A 14836-nucleotide genomic window follows, 5' to 3' on the forward strand; every position below is an offset into this window, starting at 1 on the left:
TGCCTGAAATGATATAATAATAATTTCAAGAAGTTCAGTTTTTTTCTGTTATAAAGATTCAATAAGGAAGTGTGAAGTCAACCTAAATAAATATCAAGACTCTTTGATGAGACACCATAAAGGCCATAAACCAAGTAATAAGAAATAACAACAAAAATGAAGACTTTTTAGAAAATCACAAAAAGATGAGAATTTGCCTGATTGTGGGTATGCTGAATTATAGTTTGTTTGCAGCCTACAAGAATGTCAAAAAAGATCAAACTTTCATAATATGGGAGTGTTGACTTTAGTCAAGTCAACATAAAAATCAATACTTTTTGCACGTAAAACCAAGTGATGAAAATTCTCCTTTTTAGAAAGAAACCCGCCATCAAAGCCGGAGATTAGAACCCAAATTTCTAAAGAATTTGAAAATATAGAATAAACTGAAATGGGTTTTAGTTTTAATCGTGCAATAAAAAAGACAGAAGAATGAAAACAAAAGCTTTACAATAATTTATTAACAAACATAAAAAAGAATACAATACAATACTGATTGATGCATTCGCATAATGAGGGATGAAAGTAGTTTGATTAATGGAGTTGTGACTCATAAACAGAAGAAACAAGAGTATGGAAAACATGGTTTAACCAAATATATTTATAGCTCTAGATTCATGATCAAGCCTTTAGTAAATCGGTTGCCTGGATATTAAAGGCAACCGATTATGATATATATGACATCTCAAAATGTTAAGGTTTATGGGAACCAAACTATTTCAACTAGTAATAGAGCCTCAGTCGCATAAGGTCATAATGTCAGTGAAGAAACGTGGATCTACTCACTGGTAGCAGATCTACTTTCCTCGGGTGTGATTATACTATTTCACCGATGGTTCGTCTGGATCAATGTTCTTCCACCTACAAAACGAACAGCGCCGTTACTTACCCCTCAGAAAGGGACAGAGGGGTCCTCTTTGGGGTAACCCTCCGGCGTGAGAATAAGTATGTGTAGGAGAAGATAATAATGTGAGAGTAAGGGAATTGGGAGAGTATTGCTTAATAGCTGAATACTGTATGATTGTGTGACTGTGTGTTTTCTGTAACTGACTGTGAGTGAATGTAATTCAATATGATTGAATGTGATATCACTGCTTGTAACTGTCAATGATTGAGTATGAATGTGTCCATCAAAGTGGAGTTGATGCTGTATTTATAGTGCTAGGGTTTCCACTGATTGGGCTCAGCCTCGTTGGCCTCCTCCAATCGCACTGCGCCACGTGTCTTCTGGGACACCTGGCGCTTTCTCGTTGGTTGTAATCACGTGGTAGCACATGTGTCATGCTGAGTTGTCGACCTTTCATTTGGCAGCTGTCAACATCAGCATATTCTCATTCCTTAAAAAGATACCTTCTGGAAGGTTGTCTGACGTGCACAATCAAAGTTGCCCTAATCCTGATTTGGATAAGGACGAGGTTGACTATGTGCATGTGTGATATGCGCCCATCCTGAGGATGCGCGAGGTCTTCTCTTTATTCTCACGCGCAGATATTTCATGCGCAGATGCGATACGCACAAGCATGTAATACGCGTCACGCGCGGATGCCCCACGCGCAGCTGCGCCATGCGCAACTGTGATATGGGTGGGCATGTATGATGCGCGAGCATGTGATATGCGCCGCGCGCGGATGCGCCACGCACGATGTGATATGCATAAGCATATATGATGCGTGAGCATGTGATACGCGCGAGCATATGTGATGCATGAGCACATGTGATGCGTGAGCATATGTGATGCTTGAGCATATGTGATATGTGCAAGCATGTGATGCTTGAGCATAAGTTTTGGCTTTGTGCCTTGATAATATCTTTGATTTCTAATGTCTTGTATATATCTTGTGGGTTGACCCGCCCCGCTCGATGTTGAGGCGGGTACATACCTCTTCAAGCCCCCCCAGTCTAATGTGTGTCTTATCTCGCGCGAGAGCGGTAAGATAGATATTAGACTTACTGATTTGGTCTTTTAAAAGGGGTTTTGTCGTTTTCTTGGTTGTTTCCATCGTTGCGCGAAGTTCTATCCATTTGGTTGAAACGAAGGGTCCAAACACGTGGTTAGTTGCTGGTGACGTGCGCCATAAACGTGTCAGACGTTTCGTGTGCTCGAGGTGCTACAGTTGCCTTTCATGTCCCCTCGCACAGCTGTCTTGAACACGTGTCGCGCTCGCATTGGTTAGCACCTGCGAGTGGGGGCGCGTCTCTGCTCCGTGGCAGGTCCGTTACGTTTTCATGTCCCCTCAAACAGTGTCAAGGACACGTGCCGCGACCACGTTGGCTTACAGCTGCGAGTGGGGGCGCGTGAAATCCGATCAGTTGCCAAAATTCTCTCTCCTGGGCCTATAAAAGCAGGCCCTTAAGAAATTTTCTATCTTCATCTTCATTGTTGCAAATTTTCGAATTTCTGCCTTTCATATTCTGATTTGAGTGTATTCATCGTTTCGAATCCTCGATTATCTGCTGCTGTAGTTGTATGTCTGATAGTTCAGACTCCTCTAACCCCTCAATCACCTCTATTGCCTCTCGAAGACGCCGTGTGAAATCTGTGGTGATGTCGACATTGAAGCAAAAGGGCAAGGGGAAGAGGGTTGTTGAGACCACATCGGAGGAAGTAAGGAGGACCAAGGTGGTGAGGAGGTGGAATGAAATCCCCTGCAAATTGAGGCAGGCTGATCTTGACAGCCTTATCGCCTCTCAGGGCTTTCCCACCCTGTTTGGCTGCATGTTGCCTGAGGCCGGGCAATCGGCGGCGGACCCGCCTGCCGGTTATATATCCTTATATAGCCATTTTTTCACCCACTGCAACCTTCGTCTCCCGATGACAAGGTTTGTGGGTGCACTGCTGCAGTTCTATGGGATTCATATATCCCAAGTCCATCCTTTTGGACTTGTGCGCATGACTCACTTTGAGTTCATGTGCAAATCCCAGCGCGAGGAGCCTACCCCTCGGCGCTTTCAGTATTTTTACAAGCCCAAGATCCAAGACAATTGGTTCTCTTTTATTCCTCGCAGTCAGAAGGTGAAGTGCTCCACTGTTTCATTCAAGAGCCTTCATGACTGGTCTGAGAGGTTCTTCTACATTAGGGCTGGTGTGATACCCATCCGTATGACGATGCGCGCAATCGATTCTGCGCCCGCGGATGCGGTTGTTATTAAGAACCCAACCGGCGCCTGGGTTAAGAAACTGACCGCCGAACCATCCCCCGCGAAGAAAATTCGCGAGGAGGCGCTGGTGGGGGTCGGCATGAGTAAGCTATGGGCCGACAGCGCGCTTGAGCCCGTTATCCAAGTCGACGGGTTGTGTAAGTTTATTTCATTGCTTTATTTCTTTTTCTGCGCGAACATAATTCTTTTGCTGATATCACTTGACTTGTTTTTGCGCAGTCACCAAGGATTATATCCACGCCGCTTATGATGATCAAGTGGAGGGTGGCTCCGTCGCGCTTGGCGCTGGGGAGGTTGGTTTCCCAGATCGCTTCGATGACATGTTCATCCCAGTGGATCTGGAATTTGACTTTGATAGCGACGCGCCTGGTAAGCCTTCGCACTTATGCTCATTCCTTTAGAATACCAAAGTTTATTAACAGTTCTGTTGTTTGTATTTGCAGATGCGCTCGAAAACTACGAGCTGGAGCTCGCGGAAGAGGAGGAGGAGGAAGAGGAGGCGCCCGTACTGAAGCGCAAAGCTAAGGGAAAATCTGGCGCAGGGGGCAGTAAGAGACAGAAGAAAGATGACACCCCTGTCGCTCATCCCCATGCTCAAACGAAGGGACCTGAGGAAACCCAGGTGTTTACCACCAAGGTTTCTTTAGCTTCCCTGCCTGTGAAAGTGGGCAGACCTCCTGTCCACTTGAGGTATGGTGGCGTGCCCTCCTCCCTTCGCGCGGCTGAAGAGAGAAGCAGTGTCGCGCCTGCGAAAGGTATACTTTGCTTACCCATAATTCTGATTGAATTTTTATTACATCTTTTCGCATTTGAATGTTTGCAGGACCGGCGATGGTAGCAGATCAGCCTCAGGCGCAACAAGGTGCTGAGGCTGCGCCGGGGACTGCCTCGAAGTCCCCTGTTCTACCCTCAGAAAAGGGTAGAATGAACTTTATGGCGATGTTCGCCGCGCGAACAGAATTGCGGCAAGGTATGTTTTGCGCCATTGTCTTCTGAAGTTTTTGTTTTGATCTAAACCATTTTTTGTTGTTGATTTGTTCATAGGAGTTGTAGCTGGCGTACAAGCTGCTGGTGATACTCCTGGCGCCGTTGCCGGCGCCGCTGGTTCTGCTCCTGCTCCTGCTAGTGTTGAGTCTCCCCTTATTGGGATTACAAAGGAGCAGGAAACCGTATTGCGCGCCGAACTGGCGGCGTCGAGACCTCCCTCGCCTCCTCCTACACGCAGCCCTCCCCGCGAGACTGGTTTGGAGCCCTCCAGGTCGCAGGAGAAGAGGCCTATTGAAGAAGATGAGGAGGGTGAGGGGGCTCAAGCTGAAGACTCCTTGGGAGACCGCGCCGGCCCTGCGATGCCACAAGACTTCGCAGCGCAGACTTCTGGTGGGGCTGGCGCTGACTTTTCTGCTTCATCCCCGCAGGTATGTTTTAATTTGTTGCTCCGCTGCGCGTACCTCCATATAAGTATGTTTTATGACTTAGAACATTTCTTGTGTTTTTCAGGAAGGTGACCACGTTTACCGCCCGAGATGGAATATTAATGAAGACAGTTCCTTCCAATCCATGGGCGTATGCGAGGACTTCTGGGCTCATGCCGTGCCTCCTACTGAAAGGAGGTATCAGGAGGGGCGCACCCGCGCTGACTTGCTCAACGATCACATTTTCGCTGGGTCGGCTTTCTTTGCTGCCTCCCAAGAGCTTCATCGTGATTATATTAAAGTTCGCGATGCTCTTGTGGCAGCCCAGCAAGAGGCTAAGGTGGCTGCCTGGAACCTTTCTGATGCTCGCGCACGAGCTGAGAAACTCCAGGCGGAGCTCAGCGAAAACCGAGCAAGTTCCAACACCGCCTTTATTAAGCGCGGGCATGAGCTCCAAGCTGCGCGGGAGAAGCAGCAGGTGGCGGAGGCTGAAGTTGCCAAGTACGCGCGGAGAGTGCGTGTCTTGGAACAGCAGGCGGAGGCGCGTGACCAAGCTATCGTCCAGAGTATCACTGAGAAATCATCACTGGAGAGTGAGGTTGCGCGCCTGAAGAAGTATTTGGCGGCCGCGCAGGCCGATAGAGATGAGGCCCTGGCGACGGCAGCGTCTAGCCAGGAAGCACTTGATGCTGCGCAGACGGAGAAAGAAGAAATTTTGGCGGCAGCAGCGTCTGATAGAGAGGAGCTAAAAAAGACCAAGGAAACTGTGGAGTTATTAAACTCCCAGGTTCCTGCCCTCGAGACGTCTGTTGCTGGCCTTGCGCAGGATCGCCAATGGCTGGTGTCACAGGGCATGACTCGTTGCGCTTTGGCGATGAAATATTCTGGCGAGTTTCAGGCCCTTGTGATGGACTGCAATGCTGCCGCGCGCTTGGTGGGTCGAGCTGAAGGGTTTACGGATGGGTACGAATATGGTATGTTGAAGAAGAACCCATCCGAGTACCCTTACAAGAGCGACGCGGCCTGCGCGGACATGGCCGCGGTGGGGGAGAAGTATATGAGTACTCCCATCCCCATCCTTGTGTAGGTACCTTGACCTTAATGAGTTTTTCTTGATTAATTTTCCAAGTGTTTTGTACTCAATACTTTTCTATTGATTTGCAGATTGCTGCGCTTGCTGACCAGCCCGACCTCGGCGCGCTAAAGAAGTTGCTCGATGAATGCGAGGGGGCTGGTGGCGATGATGGTGGCGCGGGGGATGTTGCCCCTGCCAGCGGTTCTGGGGCGGCGAAAGAATATGCTCCTGAGACCGTCGTGATAGAAGACTCCATTGAGGAGGAAGAACTTGACTATGGTCAGTTTGGAGATGAGGAGCGGGCCGCGCCAGATGCTGCGGGAGATGATGAGGGTGATGAAGTGGCTGACGTCGACGTGGAGACTTGAGAAGCCCTTCATCTTTCTAAATTTTTTTTGTTTTTTGTTATACTTGTAATTTGTAACTTATCATACTTGTAAATTTCAATGCTACGGAATGAAATTTGTTTTTCCTTTTTCACTTCTTGCGCATTTCCATTCATCTCTTCATGTTTGCTTGTATAGATATAAGATATGCTTGCACGTTAAAATAAGAACAAGGTTGTAAGGAAATTATTTACTTAACCATAGTCCTATTTTGTAAGTGGTTTCGCAGTATCTTGTTTATGCTGACACACGCGATGACTTTTCACTATTCCTTTTTTGCGCGTCTTTGTCGCGCGTTTTTTATATGGAATTGTGAGTTTTAGTCATTACATGTCAGCATGTGTTACTCAGATATCCACTATGATTCCGCGCGCGACCTCGACCTGAGACCTTAACAACTATGATTTGGCATGTACTTTGCCTTAGTTGTGTTTAGGGATTTTTATGATCAGGCTGCGCGGGATGTAAGATGGATGTTTGTGAGTGTTTTGAGCTAAGGCTCCTTGTTTTGGGCTAAGGCCCTGACGTTTTTAGAGTTAAGACTCGTTAACGTGTTTGAGCTAAGGCTCGTAGGTTTGGGCTAAAGCCCTGACGTTTTAGAGTTAAGACTCGTTAACGCGTTTGAGCTAAGGCTCGCGCATGTATGTTTTACTCCGTTTTATTTTGTTTTGAAGTCAATATAGTGTTGTCATATTGCTCCAAATTAATAAAGGAAGTGTGAAACATGTATGCAAAGGTAATAGAACAAATATTGAAAGATAGCGCGAATCATCATTCATGATGGCTTAAAAGCCTTGATTACATATTTGAATTTTTACATGAAGCATTTTCTAAGCTGTGCTGCGTTCCACGCGCGCGGTATCTTTTTTCCATTCAAATCTTTTAAAGTGTACGCGCCTTTCCCCAATTCTTCTAAGATTTGATAAGGTCCTTCCCAATTGGGGGACATTTTTCCTGGGGCTATTGCGCGGCTAGCTTCATTGTTTCGAAGGACAAAATCATTTTTCTTGAAGTGGCATTCTTTAACGCGCTGATTATAATATTTTTCCAGCTTTTTCTTGTATTTGGCTTCATTGATGATAGCCGCTTCTCTGCGCCCTTCAAGCAAGTTGAGGTCCAATTTTCTTTCGCGCTCGTTATCAGTCTTGCTCATCATGAGTACCCTATGGGATGGGCATCCAATTTCTGCTGGGATCATAGCCTCTGTCCCATAGGTTAGGCTGAACGGGGATTCGCCATTGCTAGTTTTGCTTAATGTCCTGTGCGCCCACAGGACATTAGGTAATTCTTCGACCCAAGAATGGGATTCTCCCTCCAACCTTTTCTTCAGCCCATTTAACAAACTTTGATTCGCGCGCTCTACTTGGCCATTCCCCTGAGGGTGGTAGACCGAAGTGAAGATTTGGTTGATGTGCAATTCTTTGAGCCAGCTGGATATCTTCCTGTCAGTGAATTGTTTGCCATTGTCGCTCACAATTTCCATAGGAAGGCCAAAACGGCAAATGATGTGGCTCCAGATAAATTGCTTCATCGCCTCAGCTGTGATTTTTGCTAGTGGCTTGGCCTCAACCCATTTTGTGAAATAGTCTACCGCCACTACCAAAAATTTCACTCGTCCTTGCGCTTGCGGCAGGGGCCCCACAATATCAATGGCCCATTTGTGGAAAGGCCATGCGGAGGTCACTGGAATCAAGTTGTTCTTTGGCCGCGTGGTGTTTGGCGCGTAGCTCTGACATGCCTTGCATTTTTGGATTTCTTTTAGCGCATCCAAGTACATGCCTGGCCAATAGTAGCCTGAGCTCATTGCCTTGGCAACCACCATGCGCGGGCCAGCGTGTATTCCGCAGATTCCTTCGTGAATCTCCCTAATCACATAGCTTGCTTCTTCAGCATCCAGGCATTTCATGAGTGGTCCAAGATAAGAGCGTCGATATAATGTACCATCAAGTAGTTCATAGTTCTGCGCCTTGTGTCTTATCTTTCTCGCCTGTGCGCGATCGTCCGGTAACTTCCCCTCCTTCAGGAATTCCATTATTGGAGTTATCCAGGATGAAGGGGTTGTATGAATTACAAGGACAGATTGCGTTTGCACTGACGGGTTGCTCATCACTTCCACCCTGACATCTTTGCGAAAGTGATCAAAATTAGTTAATGCCATCTTACTCAACGCGTCAGCGGACTTGTTTTCGCTGCGCGGGATGTGTATGATTTTGAAGAAGTCAAACTGCTCAACGAGCTTTTTTGCCTGCTCTAGATATAGAGGCATGGTGTTCTCCTTGGCATCATAAAAGCCATTGACCTGTGCAGCTACCAAGTAAGAATCAACATGGGCCTCTAGCCTTTTAACTCCAAACTTGCGCGCAATGCGCAGACCAGCCAGCAGGGCTTCATACTCAGCCTCATTGTTGGTACTCTTGAAGTCCAACCTAATAGCATAAGTATATTCATGATTATCAGGGTCCACCAGTTTGAGGCCTGCGCCGGACCCTTCGCTGTTGGAGGCTCCATCAGTGAATAGCCTCCAAACATCTTCTTCATCATTTGCTCGCGGAGGGTCTACCTCGCGCTGAGCTTCTTCAATCTTTCCCTCTGGGATTTCCGTAATGAAATCCGCTAAAACTTGACCCTTTATTGCTGGACGGGGCTTATAGGTGATCGTGTGTTCACCCAATTCCAGCGCCCACTTTGTCAGCCTTCCGGAGAGCGCGGGGCGTCGCAAGACTTGCTGGATGTTGTAACCTGTCAGAACTTCAATAGGATGACCATTGAAGTATCTATGAAGCTTGCGTGACGCGTGTGTTAGTGACAAAACTAACTTTTCCATGATGGAATAGCGCGTCTCAGGGTCTGTCAGCACCCGACTCACATAGTATATTGGCGTTTGGATCCCCTTGCGATCCACCAATAATACTGCGCCGATGGCGCGGTCTCCAGCTGACAAGTACAATGTAAGGGTTTCGCCAGGAAGTGGAGCTGTGAGCGCGGGCAGCTTTATGAGACATTCTTTTATCTCACTGAAAGCTTGCTCAGCCTCAGGCGTCCACTTGAATTGGCTCTTCTTCAAGCAATTCCTCAAAGTGTTAACGAATGGAGTAGATTTGCTGGCGTGGTTCGCTAGGAACCTGTTGATTGACACCAATCTACCATTCAGCTTCTGAACCTCTTTCATGGTGGATGGTGAAGGCATGTCAAGGATGGCTTCCACCTTTTCAGGGTTCACCTTGAAACCATCCTTAGTGACCATTACACCAAGAAATTTCCCCTCTTCCGCGCCGAAAGTACATTTGCTCGGGTTGAGCTTCATGTTGACTTCCGTTAAGCGCTGAAGAGTTTCCTCGATGTCTTTGAGCATTTGTGTCTCCTCCCTGCTCTTGATCACCAAATCATCAACGTAGACTTCTAGATTTCTTCCGATTTGTTCAGTGAAAACCGAATCCATAAGTCTCTGATAAGTGGCGCCCGCATTCTTTAAACCAAAGGGCATTTTTGTGTAACAAAAAACACCCTTGTCGGTTCTGAAGGCAGTCTTGTCTTCGTCTTGTGGCGCCATTTGAATCTGGTGATAGCCTTTGTAGGCATCCAGGAAACATTTGAGCTTGAATGGCGCCACGGAATCCACCTTTGCGTCGATGTTTGGGAGGGGGTAACAGTCTTTCGGACATGCTTTGTTGAGGTCCTTGAAGTCAATACACATCCTCCATGACCCGTTGCTTTTCTTTACCATCACAGGATTGGCTACCCACGTCTGGTATCGGATCGGGCGGATGATGTTTGCGCGCAACAGGTCCTCAACTTGCTCATTCATGGCCTTCGCCTTTTCATCCCCCATGATTCTCTTTTTCTGAGCAATTGGCTCCACCGACTTGAACGTGTTAAGAGAATGTTGCGCCAAGTCTCGCGGGACCCCAGTCATATCGGAGTGTTGCCACGCGAAGACCGACGTGTATTTTGTGAGCAACCTTTTCATTCTCAATCTCGTTTCGTCTGAAATGGTAGCGCCAATTGTGACCGTTTGCTCTGGGAATTTTGGGTTTAAAATCCACTTCTCTGGCGCATTGTCCGCCATTGGAAGTTTCATTCTCCCTTCCCGCGGCGTACTTGTCACTGCGCACAAATGATTGCGGTAAACAAATGTTACGCCTGTTGGTGTAGGGAACCCCAATGCGCCGTGCGCTGGCGACGGTATAGCATTAAATTGGGCAATCGTTCCCCTACCCAGGATCATATTGTGGCATGACGTGGTGGGCAAGACCAAGAAGTTGACAACTTCGGCTCGCTTGTGCTCATCATCCCCCATAGTTAGTTCAAACTGAATCTGACCAAGGGGATGGATGATTTCATTTGAAACACCACAGATTGGTGCGTTCACAATTTCGAGCCGCGCTTGGTCTGCCGGGTCTAACTTTCTGAAACACTGCTCATACATAATGTCAGATTCACTTCCAGTGTCCACCAGGACTTTTGACACTTCGTAATGAGCAATGTGTGTGGTGATGACGAGAGGACTGCTTATTGAAGGGCCTCCCCTGATTCTTGGGAAGATAACTTGCTGCTCGCGCCAATCTCCGTTGATTTGCGCGCTTCTCTTTTTTGACGTCTGCCCTTGTCGTCCCCCCTCAGCCACACAGATTCTTTTGTATTTCTTGCTGGCAGAGGCTCCTTCCGGTTGCTCATCTTCTATTCTTGGGTTTTTCACCAAGTGAGCCAGCCTGCCTGACTTTACATCCTTTTCGATCGCATCCTTTAAATGATGGCATGCGTCGGTGTTGTGGCCCGGGGACTTGTGAAATTCACAATATTTGCCACTGTTTTGCGGTCCCTTGTAGTGTAGTTGCTTGGGGGGCTTGAATTGGACATTCTCAGTACTTAACACCTGTGAAGGTGTTTTAGTGAGGGAAGTCCATATTCTTGGCAGAGGTCTGCTAGGATCTCTGCCGCCCTCCCTCTTGTCACTCTCCCCGCGACTACGAACATCTTTTTGGGGCTGGGGTGAGCTTGGTTGCGCTTGCTTTTCTGCGGAAGAAAAACTTGTTGGCTGCAACCTGGACCATACAAAGTTCTGTTTGGCCCTCTTCTCTTTGCTGCGCGGTGATTCAGCCTGATGCGCTCTTTCTCTTGCCCTATCTTGGGCAATCTGTTTTTCATTTCTCGCGAAGACTCGCGATGCTTCCATTAGTTTTGCCCAAGTGGTGGGCATACCATCTTTGCTTACGAGAGCTCGGCGGAGTTGATCACTGCGCGCGCCTTGTATAAAGGCCACGCGCAGGAGCTGCTCAGTTATACCCCCGATTGCCAGGGACTCCTGATTGAAACGAGTGATGTAATCTTCAATCGTTTCATCATTCCTGCGTACGCAGTGCATGATGTCATCAGGATCGCGCGTGTGCCTGCGCTGCTGTACGAAGTGGGCTTGGAACTTTTCTAATAGTTCCTCGAACCCATCAATTTGCCCAGTCGGCAAGCTCTCGAACCATACCCGCGCTGCGCCCGTGAGGCAGCGAGCAAACATATGACACCATGTTGGCATCGTCCAGCTCTCTAGGTTTCCCGTGTTATAGAAACCTTGCAAAAAGTCATCTGGATCTGTTGTGCCATCATATTTGCCCAGACCACTTGGCATCTTGGTCTTGTGCTGGATGGGAGCCTGCGCGATGCGCGCAGTAAACTTTGAGTGTTTTACCAAGATGGCTGGTCTGTAGGGTGTGGTTACGTCCACTTGCCCTCTGACCGGTGGGCTGTACGGCATGTGCAGATCCAGATCTGCTCTGGCTCCAGGCGCCATGTTCACAGGCGCGCGGAGCTGTGAGCCTCCTGCATGAGTATCCCGTGTCTTCCTCATGCTATGCACTACTTCATCACTGAACTCAGTCTGTGCAGTGTGAACAGAATGTCCCTCTTCCGGGGCGCGCGGCCTTTTTGTAGTCTGCTTATCAAACGCTTGCCTTTGTGTTTGGTCGGCTAGCTTTTTCTGTTTGACCATCTCATTATACTTTTCCATTAGACGCCGCTGCTCGCTTATGAGCCATTCTTTAGGATCATTAGCTTCATCTTCTGGACCCATTGGTCCTTTTTGTTTTGCGCCGGCAAGATTTTGTAACGTGAGATCGTCTGGAGGAGTTTCAGTCTGCCCGTGAGGAGTTGTGATGAAGGGACGGCTACTGGTGGGGCGCGTGGAATTACGCGGCCCCCTCAGGAACTGCTGTCCCTCATTAACATCCCCACGTTCAATATCCTCCAGAACTTGATCAACGTTATGAACGCCAGAAACCATGGTAATTAATTTTTTTTTTTTTTTTTTTTTGTAGATCTGATGAGATCTGATTGCCGTTTGTAACAGTGGATGGCACCAATGAAGAAACGTGGATCTACTCACTGGTAGCAGATCTACTTTCCTCGGGTGTGATTATACTATTTCACCGATGGTTCGTCTGGATCAATGTTCTTCCACCTACAAAACGAACAGCGCCGTTACTTACCCCTCAGAAAGGGACAGAGGGGTCCTCTTTGGGGTAACCCTCCGGCGTGAGAATAAGTATGTGTAGGAGAAGATAATAATGTGAGAGTAAGGGAATTGAGAGAGTATTGCTTAATAGCTGAATACTGTATGATTGTGTGACTGTGTGTTTTCTGTAACTGACTGTGAATGAATGTAATTCAATATGATTGAATGTGATATCACTGCTTGTAACTGTCAATGATTGAGTATGAATGTGTCCATCAAAGTGGAGTTGATACTGTATTTATAGTGCTAGGGTTTCCACTGATTGGGCTCAGCCTCGTTGGCCTCCTCCAATCGCACTGCGCCACGTGTCTTCTGGGACACCTGGCGCTTTCTCGTTGGTTGTAATTACGTGGTAGCACATGTGTCATGCTGAGTTGTCGACCTTTCATTTGGCAGCTGTCAACATCAGCATATTCTCATTCCTTAAAAAGATACCTTCTGGAAGGTTGTCTGACGTGCACAATCAAAGTTGCCCTAATCCTGATTTGGATAAGGACGAGGTTGACTATGTGCATGTGTGATATGCGCCCATCCTGAGGATGCGCGAGGTCTTCTCTTTATTCTCACGCGCAGATATTTCATGCGCAGATGCGATACGCACAAGCATGTAATACGCGTCACGCGCGGATGCCCCACGCGCAGCTGCGCCATGCGCAACTGTGATATGGGTGGGCATGTATGATGCGCGAGCATGTGATATGCGCCGCGCGCGGATGCGCCACGCACGATGTGATATGCATAAGCATATATGATGCGTGAGCATGTGATACGCGCGAGCATATGTGATGCATGAGCACATGTGATGCGTGAGCATATGTGATGCTTGAGCATATGTGATATGTGCAAGCATGGGATGCTTGAGCATAAGTTTTGGCTTTGTGCCTTGATAATATCTTTGATTTCTAATGTCTTGTATATATCTTGTGGGTTGACCCGCCCCGCTCGATGTTGAGGCGGGTACATACCTCTTCAGTCAGTATGCTTCCTAATGTTTTTAACTGAAAACGTGTTGTCAAAATCAAAATCCCAAAGACACGAATCCCAGTAATTCTTAATCTAAATATGGGAAATCTCCGTCAATAAAAGATCAAGTTGCTCCTTTTCAACTCCTCCCCTAATTAATCTCCGCCAAGGCCAGCTCCAACTAACCATCCACGTTTAGACGCTATAGAATATCTCGCATCCGTTTCTAGCCGATACAATCTATAATACTCGGAACCAAACAATAATCACTTGGACAAAAATTCTCCCAAAATCTAGTATCCTCCTCGTTCTTTACTTTTAGTTAAATGGATGCAAATTACACTTTATCATTATTTATCAAAAATGACCATTGGTTTTGATTGAACCGCTTGAAAGTTGTAGTGACTAATGTGAAGAGGTAAGCCGCGTTTATTTATACCAAAACACTAGGAGCACTTGTTGGGTTTCGAACTAATTAAGTCCACAAACACTCTTCTACTCGTCTCTCTCTTTTTTAACTCGCATAAACATGTTAGAGGGCATCCTTCCGGAAAAAAAAAACTCTCTCTCATCTCTTCTCCACAATATTAGAGGTGCAAGCGAGCCGAGCCGAGCCGAGCCCGAGCTTGACTAAGCTCGAGTTCGGCTCATTTAACTTACACGAAGCTCGAGATTGAGCTCGGCTCATTTTGAGCTCTATTTTCAAAGCTCGGCTCGTGAGTAGATTTTCAAGCTCGAACTCGATTCATTTACTATTTATTAATTAATTTTTATATATTTACAATTAATTTTATATATATACTTTTTCAATTATAATTCATGTAAAAAACAATATATGTTATTTAGTTATTTTTAGTTATATCTTTATAACATTATATATATTAATTAATAATTATTAAATATATTTATATTAAAAATTTATATAAATGGCATGCTCATTGAAGCTCGCGAGCCAGCTCAAACTCGATAAGTATATCTCGGGAAACGAGCTTTCTTGTAGGCTCGAGCTCGATTAAGCCTGACTCGATTGAGTTTTTTTCAAATGAACCTAGCTCGCGAGCGACTCAACTCGTTTACACCCCTACTCCACATCATACATCATACATTAGAAGAATTGAGTGATCAATGTACGTAACATTTAGGCAATGATTTTCATATGTGCATAGTCACTTGAGTTATTCATCAACTCTCCACACACACTAACCTTTAATCGGTCATTAATGTATAAACTTAGTTGGATTCTGATTAACTAACATTAGTGCACAAATATTAAACAGTAGCCTACATATATGCATGCTCT

The sequence above is a fragment of the Bidens hawaiensis genome, unplaced genomic scaffold (assembly GCF_021521415.1).
Source record: "Bidens hawaiensis isolate Kalapana, Puna unplaced genomic scaffold, B.hawaiensis_p1.1 tig00034277_1, whole genome shotgun sequence".
In the NCBI taxonomy this organism is placed as follows: Eukaryota; Viridiplantae; Streptophyta; class Magnoliopsida; order Asterales; family Asteraceae; genus Bidens; species Bidens hawaiensis.